The sequence below is a fragment of the Silene latifolia genome, chromosome 2 (assembly GCF_048544455.1).
Source record: "Silene latifolia isolate original U9 population chromosome 2, ASM4854445v1, whole genome shotgun sequence".
NCBI lineage: Eukaryota > Viridiplantae > Streptophyta > Magnoliopsida > Caryophyllales > Caryophyllaceae > Silene > Silene latifolia.
In genome coordinates, this window is record NC_133527.1 from 149,850,243 (window position 1) to 149,870,020 (window position 19,778).

The window sequence follows — 19,778 nt, forward strand, 5'->3', positions numbered from 1 at the left end:
TAGTTAATACGTAAGCTAATTAAACTAAGTCAAGGTAGAAACGGAGTTTAGGGACAATAAATCATCTCGGAAAAAGAAGAGATCGCGCCCTCTGGAAGAGCGCGCAGCGATTCTTTGCGTCTGCGTTCCAAGGGTGAGTTATGGCTGTGAAGCCGGAACTGCAAATCGTTAATCTGAATTGATGAATTTAATGATGGATTAAAATATTTACTCGGATGGAAGTGATTAATAGGTTAATTATATGTGAATGATGGTCATAAAAGCGATAAACATGGATGGGATGAACCGGAAACGGATTAATTACAAGGTTGAATGATGAATTAGTGACATCGGTGAATGAAACAAACTAAACACGATGAATTAATGACAAGTTAATGACGAACATGTGAATGAACAGATGAAAACTATATCAAAGACGAATTCCAAAAACCCAATATGAACAAATTGAATCTCAAAAATCCGGGTTCGAATTTAATGACGAAAACCCGTAAATATTGGATTATTTAGGATTTAAGTCGGATTTATAACGAATTAAAACATGCTAATGACGGTTATAATACATGTGGAATTATTATGATACTACAACGAAGAATCAACAGACGAATAAGCAAAAGAAAGAATTGAATGCGAATTACAGAGGCACGAAGAGGCGCAGCAGGAACTGCGCTCCTTCGAAGAGGCGCAGCGATTCTTTGCGTCCTTTCTCGATTGATTACTTCGGAAATCCGCAAAAAACAGGTTTTAACAAAGGGTTTTAGAAATCGGTTTTAACGGTATTTTCGACATAAACCTTACAATTGATGATACGAAAAGTAAATACAATAAATAAATAAGGATTATACACCCTCAGACTTACATGTTGACGAAACGAGAAGGACTAAGATATCGATTAGTGAATGCTCGACGCGAATGCAAAGAGAGTGCCCTCGTAAGAGGAAAACGATTAATTAATTAAATTGATTGAGTGTAGTTGGTCAAATTGGTCGGTCATGCAACGGAGAGGTTGGTACCCGGAAAGATCCGAGCTTACGTGGTCGAAAGTTCAAGCACGTAGGGCGCCAAGTAAGTAAGAACAAAGTCTAGAATGCAAAGGGAGAAGAGAAGGGCGGACACTCGCGTGAGAAATATGAGGAGCGAAGGCTCCTATTTATACTAATCACACGACGGAATTAGGGTTTCGGAGACCCTTTGGAAGTGAATCTCGGAAAGATATGAAAAAGATACGTGAAACATGCGAGAAAAGGGCTCGGGAAGAGGCGCAGCCCATGCGTCTCTTGGAAGAGGCGCAGCCTCTGTTGCGTCTATTCCCAGGAGGTTTCTCTCCGTGAAGAAAGATTTCGCGTTTGAGTTATGGTAGGACGGAAATAATTCGAATATCTTATGAATATTACGGGATATTATTTGCCAAAAGATAAAATTTGTAAAATATGGAATAGAAATATCCGGAACATTCCGAATATTCGACTCGGGATTTAACGGTTATCGAAAATGGAGACGGTTTTTGACCCGGACTCGAATGTACTCTAATTATCGCCAAAACGACCGTATCGGTACGTAGATGACATCTAAGAGGTAGACATTTAATATTTGAGCAATCACTTGACGGTAATCTTACGAATCGCCACAAATCGTTCCGCGTATCAAACATGCGGCCCAATCATCACCGGGTGGTTTGCGGGAGGTGCGGAAATGAGGTATCTACTGAGCCCTCACTTTGACTGAGGCTTGGACAAGGCGAAAGTCAAAGTATAGCCATCAGTTCAATCGAAGATTACAACCTGACGACTATGGCGATGCGAGGCGCTCAAGGGGGTCGAACCAAGGACTTGTCGTCGGGAACATTTTAGAGTCCGTCGACTTCCGGGAGGGTCGTTTAAAGTCCATTAGACTACGTAAGGAAGCTCGCCTTGACCATAAGAAGAGACCATACCCGAGATACCCCGGGTGAAACGGAATCAAGACGCTTCGGCAAAACTCTTTGGTCGAAGATAACTTGGTGTCCGAAGGCATTAGGGATCACGGGGATTATAAAGAAACTTCTTAATACTTCAAGGCTAACTCAAGGCTATCTCTCTCTAAAGGGAAGGATTTGAAGGGATAATTCTCTCTAAAGGGAAGGTGAAGGATAATTCACCGAAGGATTTGAAGGGATAATTCTCTCTAAAGGGAAGGTGAAAGGGGACTTAATCGAAAATGGGTTATTTGAAGGTTCTTGAAAGGATCAACATATGAAGAATTATCTTGAAGGGATAAGGTCAAGGAAGGATTATCCTGAAAGGGATATCTAAGGAGTTATCTGAAGGGTATCTGAAGGTTATCTGAATATAGGAAGGTTATCTGAAGGGATAAGGCTGAAGGAAGGATTATCCTGAAAGGGATATCTAAGGGTTATCTGAAGGGTATCTGAAGGTTATCTGAATATAGGAAGGTTATCTGAAGGGATAAGGCTGAAGGAAGGATTATCCTGAAAGGGATATCTAAGGGTTATCTGAAGGGTATCTGAAGGATTAAGGTAAGCTTCTGAAAGATCTGAAGGGTTTATCCTGAAAAGGGTTATCTGAAAGATAAAGGTTTATCCTGAAAAGGGTATGAAGATTTATCCTGGGGGTGTCTGCCTGTCTCTGTCCTCAAGCAAACTTTCACTAGGGGAATAAAACGATGATTTTGGGAACCGCTGTTTCGTCCTCGCGGACTCTCGTTGGGTGATGTCTCTAGGGAATCTGCATGTTTCTGTCCTCAAGCAAACTCTCGAAGGGGAATAAATCTTGGGAACTGATCTCCATGTCTCGAAAGGGAATGTCTGTCCGTGTACTCTCGTCGGGGGAACATAATAGAGGTGTGTCGAAACACCTATTAAAGAAGAACCGCTCGTTGTGACAAGCTAGGTCTTGGCAAATCGCTTCGATACTTACCGCATGGTTAGTAGCCACACAAGAATGCAATCTAATATATGCACGTAAACAATTATCACATGGACCTCGAATGAGGAAACACATAGGTTTTCAAAAGTTGTTTCTTTATAAAAGTTGTTTAAAACTTGTTCAAAGAAGTTTGTCGTTTGTAATGCGTTATGCATACTCAATGGGCTTTAGACACGGGACTGACGCGACGTAGACCTTATGCGGACGTGAAAATATAGACTTAGCTTGGATTGACATGACACAGGGATGACTCTGACAGACTTTGTTTAAGTATGCGCAACCCCTAGCCAAATGTGGGTGATAACGCGTATCAGTTCCAAATGTAAAAGAATTGCAAGAATGATGAAGGCATATAAAGGTAAGGCATGAGCCATGGATCATCTGTCTACTAGGACTTCTTTCACCACCGTTTGTTGTAAAAGAGACCCCTCTTGAGGCACGATGACTTGGAGAATTGATCTAAAACCTTTGTCATTGTCCGGACCGAGTACTAGCTAGACTTAGAGGAATAAAGGAAGGATGGCATCTCGGAAGAGAAGCCCCCGGGATGAGAAGATGACTCTGGACTTTGGTAAAAAAGAGGTTGGGCGACCATAAGGAGCCCCCAGTATAGAGATGTTGGTTGTGGAAAGGATGTTAATTGAGGTTGGAAGGTTGAAATAGAGGTTGAAAGTTGATGGTTGAGGTGGTTGATAATTGAGATTTGAAAGTTGGAAGTGGGGATGGTTGTGTCCCTGAGGACTGCCTACGTATCCACCTGAAGAGGTGAAATCAAACCAGATCGTAGTTCTGAGGTTTGGTTAATTTTGTTTGGGTGTTGTGGTTGTATCCTTCTTGTGTAAGAAAGGACTGCCTACGTATCCACCTGAAAAGGTGAAATCAAACCATGCTCGTAGTTCAAGTGTGTGCCTAAGCTATGTTGTTAGGGCCTTAAAGTGCAGGGGTCACAAGGGTGTATTCCTTTGGTGACTCGAAGAATCGATTTGAGATAACTCCCTCTGATCATAGACCAAAGAGGTATAATTAAGTTTGTAAAAATTTCCTTGGCGTGTGAGCACACTTAGTGGACCCTAAGGATGAATTGGGTTCGTCCCGTCCTGGGTAGCAAAGTTTTTGAAGACTCCGTGTATGGGTCAAGGTGAAACTGGATTGGATATTTGGAATGTGGAGCTCGGTAATAAGAGGCTTTGATGAACGAATCTCTGGAGCTTGATTTTGTGGAGTTAAGGCTTGTAATGTGGTTACGGCTTGTAATGTGGCTTGGAAATGGAGTCTCTTGGCTTGATGTAGCCTGAGCACATAAAGGTGGGTTAAAATGACGCGGGTTCAAATTTCCATGTCTTGGCCCTAAAGGATGGGTATACTTGACGAGCTTGAGAAGATTCTCAAAATTCCTAACTGTCTCCCCGTAACGGTCTCGAAAAGGACTTAGGGTGTGATGTGTGAAAGGCTTAGTGGGGTGCTAGCCGACCATCTTCATTGATGTCTTGATTCTATATAGACTTCAGCATTATTCCACTCAATATTGTTCTTGATTAAGACTCAGATTCTTGGTCTAGAATATATCTTGGATTTCTGCTCAGATTTTTGATCAGGTTTTGAAGGATAACGTTGACTTCGGATATTGTTATTGACTTGCTTGATCGAGCCTTCTTCTTTTGACTCTTTTGTCTTGGGCTATAGGCATAACTACGGCTTCGGATATTGATCTTGGGTATTTCTCTTGATTGAGCCTTTGTCTTTGATCATGGCTCGTACCGTCTTGGATTTTCTTGCTACCATGGATTTGGGTCAAACTAGCACCTTTAGTGTGAAATGGGTTGGTCTTTTAGTAACACGGGTTGTTTATTGTGGGGAATGGGCTTGCCTTCCGTCATGGATCGCTAACAAGGGAGATGGTCTGGATTCGTCCTAGAATCTCTTGAGATATGCTCGTCCTAGACTAGGGTTATATTGTGGTTTCTATTGCCAGACATGGAATAGGTAAAGAAAAATGAACACGGAGTTTTGGATCCTCTACAACTTAGAATGGAACATCACCTAAGTGCACTCACATCGACTGACATGTGTTGTTGTTGTTTTTTTTTTTTTTAAATGTCTCAAACCAATTCTTGTTGTCACAGGAAAAGGGTAGAGGAAGAGATATGATAGAATATGTGGATTGAAAAGTGTGCTTTTATTGAAATGGATAATAAATGTATTTAACGTAGACTCGAGAAGACATGTGACTCGTGGGACAGCCCCCAGGTTGTCACTAGAAATGGAAATGGACACGAAGAAAGGCACTAGAACAAAATATGAGATAGAAAGCCTAAGACTCGGACTCGGATCCAGACTTTGACTCGATCTTAGATCTAGACTCGTAATCATCGGCCCATGATTGAACATCTTCTCTTCCAGCAACTGGCTTCGGCATCTGACTTTGAGCATTCACCCATTTGAGCACCTCATCCTCATCATTGGGAACATTGGAAGGATAATAGTCAAGAAGAGTTTCTTGATATTTGGTATATCCATGAGGATTGCCTAAGCTACGTTGTGGGTCAAAGGTTGAGAGGGACAACCTCCCACTTTCAAACATATCCTGAATGACATGTTTTAATTTGTAACATTTCTCTGTATCATGCCCTTTGCTTCTATGGTATTTGCAGTAGGCATTCTCATCCCAGAACTTAGACTCCTTCTCTGGGTCAGGTGTAGGTCCTATAGGCTTTAACATTCGTCGTTCCATGAGTCTCTGAAGGGCATCGGTGTATGTAATACCAATGTTGATAAATTTCCTAGGAGGTGTGCCCTTATTTTCGGAAGCCTTTGGAAATGCCCTTGGAGGGTTGTTAGGTTTCTTTGACGAAGGATCCATGAGGATGCCTTTATTGATTTTGATTCCCGGATGAGAAGAACTAAGAATAGGTTGTCCATTTGTTGTTTTCTCCTTAGGACTGTCAAGTTGAGGGTTTGTCTGGACATTTTTCATCTTAAGAGGTTGGGCGTCAAGCTTCTTACCCATTTCGGCAAACTGTTTCTCCATGTTGGAAAGCCGAGAGTTTAAGTTATCAATGGCTCCTTCTATTTTTGAAAATTTGTTGTCGAAGGCCATGGAAAGCATGAGCATTCCATTTTGTATATCTTCGTCTTCGAGGACATTGATCTCTTCGCTATCATGAGGAGTGAGGAGTTGAGAACAGTCTAGAGATGATTCTTCATCATGTTTAATGATATTAGACCCAAGAGGGTCGGTCTTCTTGGATTTCTTGGCGGAAGGTGGCATAAGAAGCTTGCGATCCTCGATCATATCCTGAATAATATGCTTTAGACAAAAGCATTCCTCCGTATCGTGTCCCCTACCTTGATGGTACTGACAATATGAATCGCCCTTCCATCTAGGGAATATCTTTTCAGGGTCTGGGGTTGGTCCGAATGGATGAAGTTTTCCCTGGGAAACCAGTCTTCGTAGAGCTACTTCATATGTGGTTCCGAGGTCAACGAATTCCCTATAAGCTCGTCCCAGCCTTCTGGGTGGAGTTTCCAAGAGGTTAACTCCCTTGTCTTCATTGGCCTTCTTAGATGGGTTAGTTGTGTTGAAGCTATGCCCTGGCCTTGGGGTATGAGAAGATGGTAAAGGTTTCATCATATCTATCTTGTTTTCCACATTGATGACACGAGCGCTCAAGTCTTCGATGGTGGCCTGAAGCTTAATGATTACAGCCCTTAGTCCCTTGACGTCGACAGATAAACGTTCTTGAATACTTTCATTGGAAATTGCGGAATTCCTACCGAGAAGAAAATGATGTGCATTACAACTTGATTTGACACGGGATCGCGCATACTAAGGCAACAAACAAAGGACATGCAACGAGATGAGATGACTAGACTCTTGACTTGTAAATCCAGGAGATGTTGTGAGTGACCTCTCGTGTTTGAACTCACGGTGTTTGACTTTGACCTTTAGACTCGAGTGTTGACTTTGACGGAGTGACATTAATAGGATTGACTTTATTGACGGGATTGATGACACATGTTGATTCTGGACTCGAGGTTTGCTTATAGGTGTTAAGAAGACTTGTAGTTTAGACTCAGATATGAGGCCCATTGAGACTCGTGTGTTGAGTATCGAAACGTGTGACTCGAGTGTTTAGATCCTAACTGAATTGGGGTAGGGAGTCCAAAATAATGGCGTGACGCCTTAGGACTTGACTTGAACTTTGAAAAGACTCAAAATGTAAAGGAAGACGGGTTCATGACTCGACGGAGTTCCGACTAGGACATAGTCGGTTTGAACTTTGACTCTAACTTAGCCCAATTGAATTTACATATGATTTGAAAATCTTTTGATTAAAACATGTTTTTGTTTTTTTTTTTTGTTTTTTTATTTTTTCGGACTCTGTTTTTTTTTTTTGACTTTTTTTTTTTAACACGGATTTTGAAATGGGTTTGAGGCCCGAAGTTTGACTCGACAAATGGACAGAGTTTTGACTGGGTTTTGCGCTAATCAATGGCCTACATTTTTTTTCGAAATTTTCATTAAAAGAAGGTTTTGATTTTTGCAAAATCGTCATGGTTTTGTTTAGAAATGGTGATCACGTAAGGTACAAATATTCATACAAGCATTATAACGGGATGCTGAGTGCATTTAGAAGGGTTTTGGTTTAAAGGGTGGGTTGCCATACCGAACCATCAAACCCGAAGTCTGTGGAGAGGCTCGTGCCAAACAAGAGTAAGGCCGATTCCTAATCCATTTCCTCAAGTAGTGAAGGCCCTTGATAGAAACAAGAGTAAGCATCATGGTATAGATGACGTCAATCGCTATCCATCCTTAGGCCCAAATAAGAATTAGGACCGTTTGGACGGGACGATTGGTCGAATGGGTTGGGTTGGGCCTAGGAAGGCCGAATTAAACGGTCTAGGAAGACCGAGTTATGAAAACCGACAATTGTCTTGTACAAACTATTCCCTAACCTTGTTCAAGTTTCACCCTTGGCTATACGTAAGTGTATTATCCCCAGCGGATTCGCCAAACTGTGGACAGCGGGCCGCCCACGGGGGCGCTTGGTGAAGGTCGAAACAAGCGTTTGCATTTTGTATGGAGTCGCCACCAATTTTTATGGGAAATTGGAACCGTTCGAATACCTCGTGTCATGTCAAGACACAAAGTAGTGACATGAACACTAAGCAATCGTTACCCTTAGCATTCTATGTCTAGAATGACTCTCGTGGATGCCAATGAACACGGGTGCTCACGGAGATCTGGAGTAAGGGGTGAGGGTACGTATTAGAAAGCTCTTTTGATCGAACACCTAATCCCGCCCGCCTCGATAGCGGCCTCTACTAATGATTAGGGAAGTTGTCTATATTCGATGTATCGTCGGCTATATGCATGCAATGCAACATCCAAGTTTTAATCCTAGCATGTGAGAATTAACTAAGTCGGTTGACAATTAGTTAGCATACAATTGGGTCGAAGTAGGAGTTAATGCTGATTTACATGTGAAAACATACAAATAATGAAAGAAATACAATAAAAGAAATACAATAATGAAAATTACATTAATTACATCGGGTTAGGCGATTTATGTCGAAAATACCTTTAAAACGGATAATTTGAGAAAAAGAATAAAAGAAGGAATTACGAACAGAACAGAAGTGATAATACGGATAATAGTTAGTTAATACGTAAGCTAATTAAACTAAGTCAAGGCAGAAACGGAGTTTAGGGACAGAAATCATCCTGGAACAAAGCAGAGACTAAGCCCTCGGAAGAGCGCGCGATTCTTTGCGTCTGTTTCCAAGGGTGAGTTCTGGCCGTGAAGTTTGAATCGCAAATCGTTAATCTGAATTGATGAATTTAATGATGGATTAAAATATTTACTCGGATGGAAGTGACTAATAGGTTAATTACATGTGAATGATGGTCATAAAAGCGATAAACATGGATGGGATGAACCGGAAACGGATTAATTACAAGGTTGAATGATGAATTAGTGACATCGGTGAATGAAACAAACTAAACACGATGAATTAATGACAAGTTAATGACGAACATGTGAATGAACAGATGAAAACTATATCAAAGACGAATTCCAGAAACCCAATATGAACAAATTGAATCTCTAAAATCCGGGTTCGAATTTAATGACGAAAACCCGTAAATATTGGATTATTTAGGATTTTAGTCGGATTTATAATGAATTAAAACATGCTAATGACGGTTATAATACATGTGGAATTATTATGATACTACAACGAAGAATCAACAGACGAATAAGCAAAAGAAAGAATTGAATGCGAATTACAGAGGCACGAAGAGGCGCAGCAGGAACTGCGCTCCTTCGAAGAGGCGCAGCAGTTGCTGCGTCCTTTCTCGACGGTTACTTACTGGAAATCCGCAAAAACAGGTTTTAACAAAGGGTTTTAGAAATCGGTTTTAACGGTATTTTCGACATAAACCTTATAATTGATGATACGAAAAGTAAATACAATAAATAAATAAGGATTATACACCCTCAGACTTACATGTTGACGAAACGAGAAGGACTAAGATATCGATTAGTGAATGCTCGACGCGAATGCAAAGAGAGTGCCCTCGTAAGAGGAAAACGATTAATTAATTAAATTGATTGAGTGTAGTTGGTCAAATTGGTCGGTCATGCAACGGAGAGGCTGGTACCCCGGAAAGATCCGAGCTTACGTGGTCGAAAGTTCAAGCACGTAGGCGCCAGTAAGTAAGAACAAAGTCTAGAATGCAAAGGGAGAAGAGAAGGGCGGACACTCGCGTGAGAAATATGAGGAGCGAAGGCTCCTATTTATACTAATCACACGACGAAATTAGGGTTTCGGAGACCCTTTGGAAGTGAATCTCGGAAAGATATGAAAAAGATACGTGAAACATGCAGAAAAGGGCCTGGGAAGAGGCGCAGCAGCCACTGCGTCTCTTGGAAGAGGCGCAGCTCCTGCTGCGTCTATTCCCAGGAGGTTTCCTCCTGCTGAAGAAAGATTTCCGCGTTTGAGTTATGGTAGGACGGAAATAATTCGAATATCTTATGAATATTACGGGATATTATTTGCCAAAAGATAAAATTTGTAAAATATGGAATAGAAATATCCGGAACATTCCAGAATATTCTGACTCGGGATTTAACGGTTATCAGAAAATGGAGACGGTTTTTGACCCGGACTCCGAATGTACTCTAATTACTGCCAAAACGACCGTATCGGTACGTAGATGACATCTAAGAGGTAGACATTTAATATTTGAGCAATCACTTGACGGTAATCTTACGAACTGCCACAAATCGTTCCGCGTATCAAACATGCGGCCCAATCATCACCGGGTGGTTTGCGGGAGGTGCAGAAATGAGGTATCTACAGAGCCCCCACTTTGACTGAGGCTTGGACAAGGCGAAAGTCAAAGTATAGCCATCAGGTCAATCGAAGATTACAACCTGACGACTATGGCGACGCGAGGCGGGCTCAAGGGGTCTGAACCAAGGACTTGTCGTCGGGAACATTTTAGAGTCTGTCGACTTCCGGGGAGGGTCGTTTAAAGTCCATTAGACTACGTAAGGAAGCTCGCCAGCCATAAGAAGAGACCATACCTGAGATACCCCTGGGTGAAACGGAACTGAAGACGCTTCGGCAAAACTCTTTGGTCTGAAGATAACTTGGTGTCTGAAGGCATTAGGGATCACAGGGATTATGAAGAAACTTCTTAATACTTCTGAAGGCTAACTCTGAAGGCTATCTCTCTCTAAAGGGAAGGACTGAAGGGATAATTCTCTCTAAAGGGAAGGCTGAAGGATAATTCACCGAAGGATTGAAGGGATAATTCTCTCTAAAGGGAAGGCTGAAAGGGGACTTAACTGAAAATGGGTTATTTGAAGGTTACTGAAAGGATCAACATATGAAGAATTATCTTGAAGGGATAAGGCTGAAGGAAGGATTATCCTGAAAGGGATATCTAAGGAGTTATCTGAAGGGTATCTGAAGGTTATCTGAATATAGGAAGGTTATCTGAAGGGATAAGGCTGAAGGAAGGATTATCCTGAAAGGGATATCTAAGGGTTATCTGAAGGTTATCTGAATATAGGAAGGTTATATGAAGGGATAAGGCTGAAGGAAGGATTATCCTGAAAGGGATATCTAAGGGTTATCTGAAGGGTATCTGAAGGATTAAGGTAAGCTTCTGAAAGATCTGAAGGGTTTATCCTGAAAAGGGTTATCTGAAAGATAAAGGTTTATCCTGAAAAGGGTATGAAGATTTATCCTGGGGGTGTCTGCCTGTCTCTGTCCTCAAGCAAACTTTCACTAGGGGAATAAAACGATGATTTTGGGGAACCTGCCTGTTTCTGTCCTCAAGCAGACTCTCGTTGGGTGATGTCTCTAGGGAATCTGCATGTTTCTGTCCTCAAGCAAACTCTCGAAGGGGAATAAATCTTGGGAACTGATATCCATGTCTCGAAAGTTAATGTCTGTCCGTGTACTCTCGTCGGGGGAACATAATAGAGGTGTGTCGAAACACCTATTAAAGAAGAACCGCTCGTTGTGACAAGCTAGGTCTTGGCAAAGTACTCCTTCTGATACTTACCTGCATGGTTAGTAGCCACACAAGAATGCAATCTAATATATGCACGTAAGCAATTATCACATGGACCTCGAATGAGGAAACACATAGGTTTTCAAAAGTTGTTTCTTTATAAAAGTTGTTTAAAACTTGTTCAAAGAAGTTTGTCGTTTGTAATGCGTTATGCATACTCAATGGGCTTTAGACACGGGACTGACGCGACGTAGACCTTATGCGGACGTGAAAATATAGACTTAGCTTGGATTGACATGACACAGGGATGACTCTGACAGACTTTGTTTAAGTATGCGCAACCCCTAGCCAAATGTGGGTGATAACGCGTATCAGTTCCAAATGTAAAAGAATTGCAAGAATGATGAAGGCATATAAAGGTAAGGCATGAGCCATGGATCATCTGTCTACTAGGACTTCTTTCACCACCGTTTGCTGTAAAAGAGACCCCTCTTGAGGCACGATGACTTGGAGAATTGATCTAAAACCTTTGTCATTGTCCGGACCGAGTACTAGCTAGACTTAGAGGAATAAAGGAAGGATGGCATCTCGGAAGAGAAGCCCCCAGGATGAGAAGATGACTCTGGACTTTGGTAAAAAAGAGGCTGGGCGACCATAAGGAGCCCCCAGTATAGAGATGTTGGTTGTGGAAAGGATGTTAATTGAGGTTGGAAGGTTGAAATAGAGGTTGAAAGTTGATGGTTGAGGTGGTTGATAATTGAGATTTGAAAGTTGGAAGTGGGGATGGTTGTGTCCCTGAGGATTGCCTACGTATCCACCTGAAGAGGTGAAATCAAACCAGATCGTAGTTCTGAGGTTTGGTTAATTTTGTTTGGGTGTTGTGGTTGTATCCTTCTTGTGTAAGAAAGGACTGCCTACGTATCCACCTGAAAAGGTGAAATCAAACCATGCTCGTAGTTCAAGTGTGTGCCTAAGCTATGTTGTTAGGGCCTTAAAGTGCAGGGGTCACAAGGGTGTATTCCTTTGGTGACTCGAAGAATCGATTTGAGATAACTCCCTCTGATCATAGACCAAAGAGGTATAATTAAGTTTGTAAAAATTTCCTTGGCGTGTGAGCACACTTAGTGGACCCTAAGGATGAATTGGGTTCGTCCTGTCCTGGGTAGCAAAGTTTTTGAAGACTCCGTGTATGGGTCAAGGTGAAACTGGATTGGATATTTGGAATGTGGAGCTCGGTAATAAGAGGCTTTGATGAAGGAATCTCTGGAGCTTGATTTTGTGGAGTTAAGGCTTGTAATGTGGTTACGGCTTGTAATGTGGCTTGGAAATGGAGTCTCTTGGCTTGATGTAGCCTGAGCACATAAAGGTGGGTTAAAATGACGCGGGTTCAAATTTCCATGTCTTGGCCCTAAAGGATGGGTATACTTGATGAGCTTGAGATGATTCTCGAAATTCCTAACTGTCTCCCCGTAACGGTCTCGAAAAGGACTTAGGGTGTGATGTGTGAAAGGCTTAGTGGGGTGCTAGCCGACCATCTTCATTGATGTCTTGATTCTATATAGACTTCAGCATTATTCCACTCAATATTGTTCTTGATTAAGACTCAGATTCTTGGTCTAGAATATATCTTGGATTTCTGCTCAGATTTTTGATCAGGTTTTGAAGGATAACGTTGACTTCGGATATTGTTATTGACTTGCTTGATCGAGCCTTCTTCTTTTGACTCTTTTGTCTTGGGCTATAGGCATAACTACGGCTTCGGATATTGATCTTGGGTATTTCTCTTGATTGAGCCTTTGTCTTTGATCATGGCTCGTACCGTCTTGGATTTTCTTGCTACCATGGATTTGGGTCAAACTAGCACCTTTAGTGTGAAATGGGTTGGTCTTTTAGTAACACGGGTTGTTTATTGTGGGGAATGGGCTTGCCTTCCGTCATGGATCGCTAACAAGGGAGATGGTCTGGATTCGTCCTAGAATCTCTTGAGATATGCTCGTCCTAGACTAGGGTTATATTGTGGTTTCTATTGCCAGACATGGAATAGGTAAAGAAAAATGAACACGGAGTTTTGGATCCTCTACAACTTAGAATGGAACATCACCTAAGTGCACTCACATCGACTGACATGTGTTGTTGTTTTTTTTTTTTTTTAAATGTCTCAAACCAATTCTTGTTGTCACAGGAAAAGGGTAGAGGAAGAGATATGATAGAATATGTGGATTGAAAAGTGTGCTTTTATTGAAATGGATAATAAATGTATTTAACGTAGACTCGAGAAGACATGTGACTCGTGGGACAGCCCCCAGGTTGTCACTAGAAATGGAAATGGACACGAAGAAAGGCACTAGAACAAAATATGAGATAGAAAGCCTAAGACTCGGACTCGGATCCAGACTTTGACTCGATCTTAGATCTAGACTCGTAATCATCGGCCCATGATTGAACATCTTCTCTTCCAGCAACTGGCTTCGGCATCTGACTTTGAGCATTCACCCATTTGAGCACCTCATCCTCATCATTGGGAACATTGGAAGGATAATAGTCAAGAAGAGTTTCTTGATATTTGGTATATCCATGAGGATTGCCTAAGCTACGTTGTGGGTCAAAGGTTGAGAGGGACAACCTCCCACTTTCAAACATATCCTGAATGACATGTTTTAATTTGTAACATTTCTCTATATCATGCCCTTTGCCTCTATGGTATTTGCAGTAGGCATTCTCATCCCAGAACTTAAACTCCTTCTCTGGGTCAGGTGTAGGTCCAACAGGCTTTAACATTCGTCGCTCCATGAGTCTCTGAAGGGCATCGGTGTATGTAATACCAATGTTGGTAAATTTCCTAGGAGGTGTGCCCTTATTTTCGGAAGCCTTTGGAAATGCCCTTGGAGGGTTGTTAGGTTTCTTTGACGAAGGATCCATGAGGATGCCTTTATTGATTTTGATTCCCGGATGAGAAGAACTAAGAATAGGTTGTCCATTTGTTGTTTTCTCCTTAGGACTGTCAAGTTGAGGGTTTGTCTGGACATTTTTCATCTTAAGAGGTTGGGCGTCAAGCTTCTTACCCATTTCGGCAAACTGTTTCTCCATGTTGGAAAGCCGAGAGTTTAAGTTATCAATGGCTCCTTCTATTTTTGAAAATTTGTTGTCGAAGGCCATGGAAAGCATAAGCATTCCATTTTGTATATCTTCGTCTTCGAGGACATTGATCTCTTCGCTATCATGAGGAGTGAGGAGTTGAGAACAGTCTAGAGATGATTCTTCATCATGTTTAATGATATTAGACCCAAGAGGGTCGGTCTTCTTGGATTTCTTGGCGGAAGGTGGCATAGGAAGCTTGCGATCCTCGATCATATCCTGAATAATATGCTTTAGACAAAAGCATTCCTCCGTATCGTGTCCCCTACCTTGATGGTACTGACAATATGAATCGCCCTTCCATCTAGGGAATATCTTTTCAGGGTCTGGGGTTGGTCCGATTGGAAATTGCGGAATTCCTACCGAGAAGAAAATGATGCGCATTACAACTTGATTTGACACGGGATCGCGCATACTAAGGCAACAAACAAAGGACATGCAACGAGATGAGATGACTAGACTCTTGACTTGTAAATCCAGGAGATGTTGTGAGTGACCTCTCGTGTTTGAACTCTCGGTGTTTGACTTTGACCTTTAGACTCGAGTGTTGACTTTGACGGAGTGACATTAATAGGATTGACTTTATTGACGGGATTGATGACACATGTTGATTCTGGACTCGAGGTTTGCTTATAGGTGTTAAGAAGACTTGTAGTTTAGACTCAGATATGAGGCCCATTGAGACTCGTGTGTTGAGTATCGAAACGTGTGACTCGAGTGTTTAGATCCTAACTGAATTGGGGTAGGGAGTCCAAAATAATGGCGTGACGCCCTAGGACTTGACTTGAACTTTGAAAAGACTCAAAATGTAAAGGAAGACGGGTTCATGACTCGACGGAGTTCCGACTAGGACATAGTCGGTTTGAACTTTGACTCTAACTTAGCCCAATTGAATTTACATATGATTTGAAAATCTTTTGATTAAAACATGTTTTTGTTTTTTTTTTTGTTTTTTTTTATTTTTTCGGACTTTGTTTTTTTTTTGACTTTTTTTTTTTTAACACGGATTTTGAAATGGGTTTGAGGCCCGAAGTTTGACTCGACAAATGGACAGAGTTTTGACTGGGTTTTGCGCTAATCAATGGCCTACATTTTTTTTCGAAATTTTCATTAAAAGAAGGTTTTGATTTTTGCAAAATCGTCATGGTTTTGTTTAGAAATGGTGATCACGTAAGGTACAAATATTCATACAAGCATTATAACTGGATGCTGAGTGCATTTAGAAGGGTTTTGGTTTAAAGGGTGGGTTGCCATACCGAACCATCAAACCCGAAGTCTGTGGAGAGGCTCGTGCCAAACAAGAGTGAGGCCGATTCCTAATCCATTTCCTCAAGTAGTGAAGGCCCTTGATAGAAACAAGAGTAAGCATCATGGTATAGATGACGTCAATCGCTATCCATCCTTAGGCCCAAATAAGAATTAGGACCGTTTGGACGAGACGATTGGTCGAATGGGTTGGGTTGGGCCTAGGAAGGCCGAATTAAACGGTCTAGGAAGACCGAGTTATGAAAACCGACAATTGTCTTGTACAAACTATTCCCTAACCTTGTTCAAGTTTCACCCTTGGCTATACGTAAGTGTATTATCCCCAGCGGAGTCGCCAAACTGTGAACAGCGGGCCGCCCACGGGGGCGCTTGGTGAAGGTCGAAACAAGCGTTTGCATTTTGTATGGAGTCGCCACCAATTTTTATGGGAAATTGGAACCGTTCGAATACCTCGTGTCATGTCAAGACACAAAGTAGTGACATGAACACTAAGCAATCGTTACCCTTAGCATTCTATGTCTAGAATGACTCTCGTGGATGCCAATGAACACGGGTGCTCACGGAGATCTGGAGTAAGGGGTGAGGGTACGTATTAGAAAGCTCTTTTGATCGAACACCTAATCCCGCCCGCCTCGATAGCGGCCTCTACTAATGATTAGGGAAGTTGTCTATATTCGATGTATCGTCGGCTATATGCATGCAATGCATCATCCAAGTTTTAATCCTAGAATGTGAGAATTAACTAAGTCGGTTGACAATTAGTTAGCATACAATTGGGTCGAAGTAGGAGTTAAAGCTGATTTACATGTGAAAACATACAAATAATGAAAGAAATACAATAAAAGAAATACAATAATGAAAATTACATTAATTACATCGGGTTAGGCGATTTATGTCGAAAATACCTTTAAAACGGATAATTTGAGAAAAAGAATAAAAGAAGGAATTACGAACAGAACAGAAGTGATAATACGGATAATAGTTAGTTAATACGTAAGCTAATTAAACTAAGTCAAGGCAGAAACGGAGTTTAGGGACAGAAATCATCCTGGAACAGCGCAAAGAGACTAAGCCCCTCGGAAGAGGCGCAGCGATTCTTGCGTCGTCTTTCCAAGGGTGAGTTCTGGCTGTGAAGCCGGAACTGCAAATCGTTAATCTGAATTGATGAATTTAATGATGGATTAAAATATTTACTCGGATGGAAGTGACTAATAGGTTAATTACATGTGAATGATGGTCATAAAAGCGATAAACATGGATGGGATGAACCGGAAACGGATTAATTACAAGGTTGAATGATGAATTAGTGACATCGGTGAATGAAACAAACTAAACACGATGAATTAATGACAAGTTAATGACGAACATGTGAATGAACAGATGAAAACTATATCAAAGACGAATTCCAGAAACCCAATATGAACAAATTGAATCTCAAAAATCCGGGTTCGAATTTAATGACGAAAACCCGTAAATATTGGATTATTTAGGATTTAAGTCGGATTTATAACGAATTAAAACATGCTAATGACGGTTATAATACATGTGGAATTATTATGATACTACAACGAAGAATCAACAGACGAATAAGCAAAAGAAAGAATTGAATGCGAATTACAGAGGCACGAAGAGGCGCAGCAGGAACTGCGCTCCTTCGAAGAGGCGCAGCAGTTGCTGCGTCCTTTCTCGACGGTTACTTACTGGAAATCCGCAAAAACAGGTTTTAACAAAGGGTTTTAGAAATCGGTTTTAACGGTATTTTCGACATAAACCTTATAATTGATGATACGAAAAGTAAATACAATAAATAAATAAGGATTATACACCCTCAGACTTACATGTTGATGAAACGAGAAGGACTAAGATATCGATTAGTGAATGCTCGACGCGAATGCAAAGAGAGTGCCCTCGTAAGAGGAAAACGATTAATTAATTAAATTGATTGAGTGTAGTTGGTCAAATTGGTCGGTCATGCAACGGAGAGGCTGGTACCCCGGAAAGATCCGAGCTTACGTGGTCGAAAGTTCAAGCACGTAGGCGCCAGTAAGTAAGAACAAAGTCTAGAATGCAAAGGGAGAAGAGAAGGGCGGACACTCGCGTGAGAAATATGAGGAGCGAAGGCTCCTATTTATACTAATCACACGACGGAATTAGGGTTTCGGAGACCCTTTGGAAGCGAATCTCGGAAAGATATGAAAAAGATACGTGAAACATGCAGAAAAGGGCCTGGGAAGAGGCGCAGCATCCACTGCGTCTCTTGGAAGAGGCGCAGCTCCTGCTGCGTCTATTCCCAGGAGGTTTCCTCCTGCTGAAGAAAGATTTCCGCGTTTGAGTTATGGTAGGACGGAAATAATTCGAATATCTTATGAATATTACGGGATATTATTTGCCAAAAGATAAAATTTGTAAAATATGGAATAGAAATATCCGGAACATTCCAGAATATTCTGACTCGGGATTTAACGGTTATCAGAAAATGGAGACGGTTTTTGACCCGGACTCCGAATGTACTCTAATTACTGCCAAAACGACCGTATCGGTACGTAGATGACATCTAAGAGGTAGACATTTAGTATTTGAGCAATCACTTGACGGTAATCTTACGAACTGTCACAAATCGTTCCGCGTATCAAACATGCGGCCCAATCATCACCGGGTGGTTTGCGGGAGGTGCAGAAATGAGGTATCTACAAATAGGCAATGTTAATAGTTGTTTGTGTGGAAATAAACATTGATCTACCCTAAATTGTTAATTGTTAAGATTCGAACCACGGTTGTAGATGTGTGATCTAATAAGCAGCGCTAAATTACTAATATATAAGTGGAAATTAGCACCAGTTGACCACTTATAGAAGTTAATAAACTGACAATCAGAGCAAGTGTGAACACGATGTCCGAGTTCAAAACTCACCACCCCTCCTTTCTAAATTGGAAATTAGAATTAGGTTTGGGCCTTGGGGTGGCTCAAGCACAACCGAGAATCTTGCGCAAACAGTTTATTAGCTTACAATTTCTCAAAATCAGTATGACAATAACAGGACCATATGCTCTCATCTCCGAACTTTTTTCATAATCATTTATATGCATAGGTGCAAATGTGAAATTATACATTTTGCAACATCGGGATACCAGAGTTTTAACGACACATAAACGAAGTCGAGCATAAGTTCACTCTGCCAAACAATTTTAAGAAACTAGAAGCAACATTAAGCTAAATGAGCCAACAGTCGTGGTCCACGACTCGTGGATGATCGTTGGCCACTATAGGAGCTTTAGTGCGTCAAAATTTATTCGTAAATCCATGACTTGAGGCTGCTCTGCCACTGACAATGCCCTCTGAGAACCAAGAATATAAGTTAAAGAGATCATAGTTATACATGAATTCATATGCTAATACTTCAACAAAGAAGTTAATTCGTAGAAGACGAACTATAGAAGTTGGAAGACAAGCACACAACATGAACAGGAAGTCAGGTAACTCCTAAAGGACCAGAATCCAAGACACCAACCAGAGGCACTCTGGCTTCCAATCTTTCTATACAATTAACAAAACAATGACCATGACAACATGAAGAGTGCACACCGTAGAAAATGAACCAAGAAAAATGTAGTTTCAACCATAAGCCAAGCAAACAGTGCCATTTAACCAAATACGGCTTGAGTCATCAAAGCCTTTCTGACTTGGCCTGGCAGCTATAAACACATTTGACAATTATATTCAGTGCAGCTTAAGAAAGAGATAAAAAGAGGTGGACCAACCTTTGCTCTTAGGTAAACACAACCATACACTTCGCGACAAAAGGGATTGGCATCAGCTCGAAATGGCGTCAATGTTGGAACAACCTTTGTTACTTTGATAAAGTTCAAGAAGACCTGGTGCATCCTCCTTAAAAGGTTCAATAAGTATCTTTAAAAAATGCTTCTCA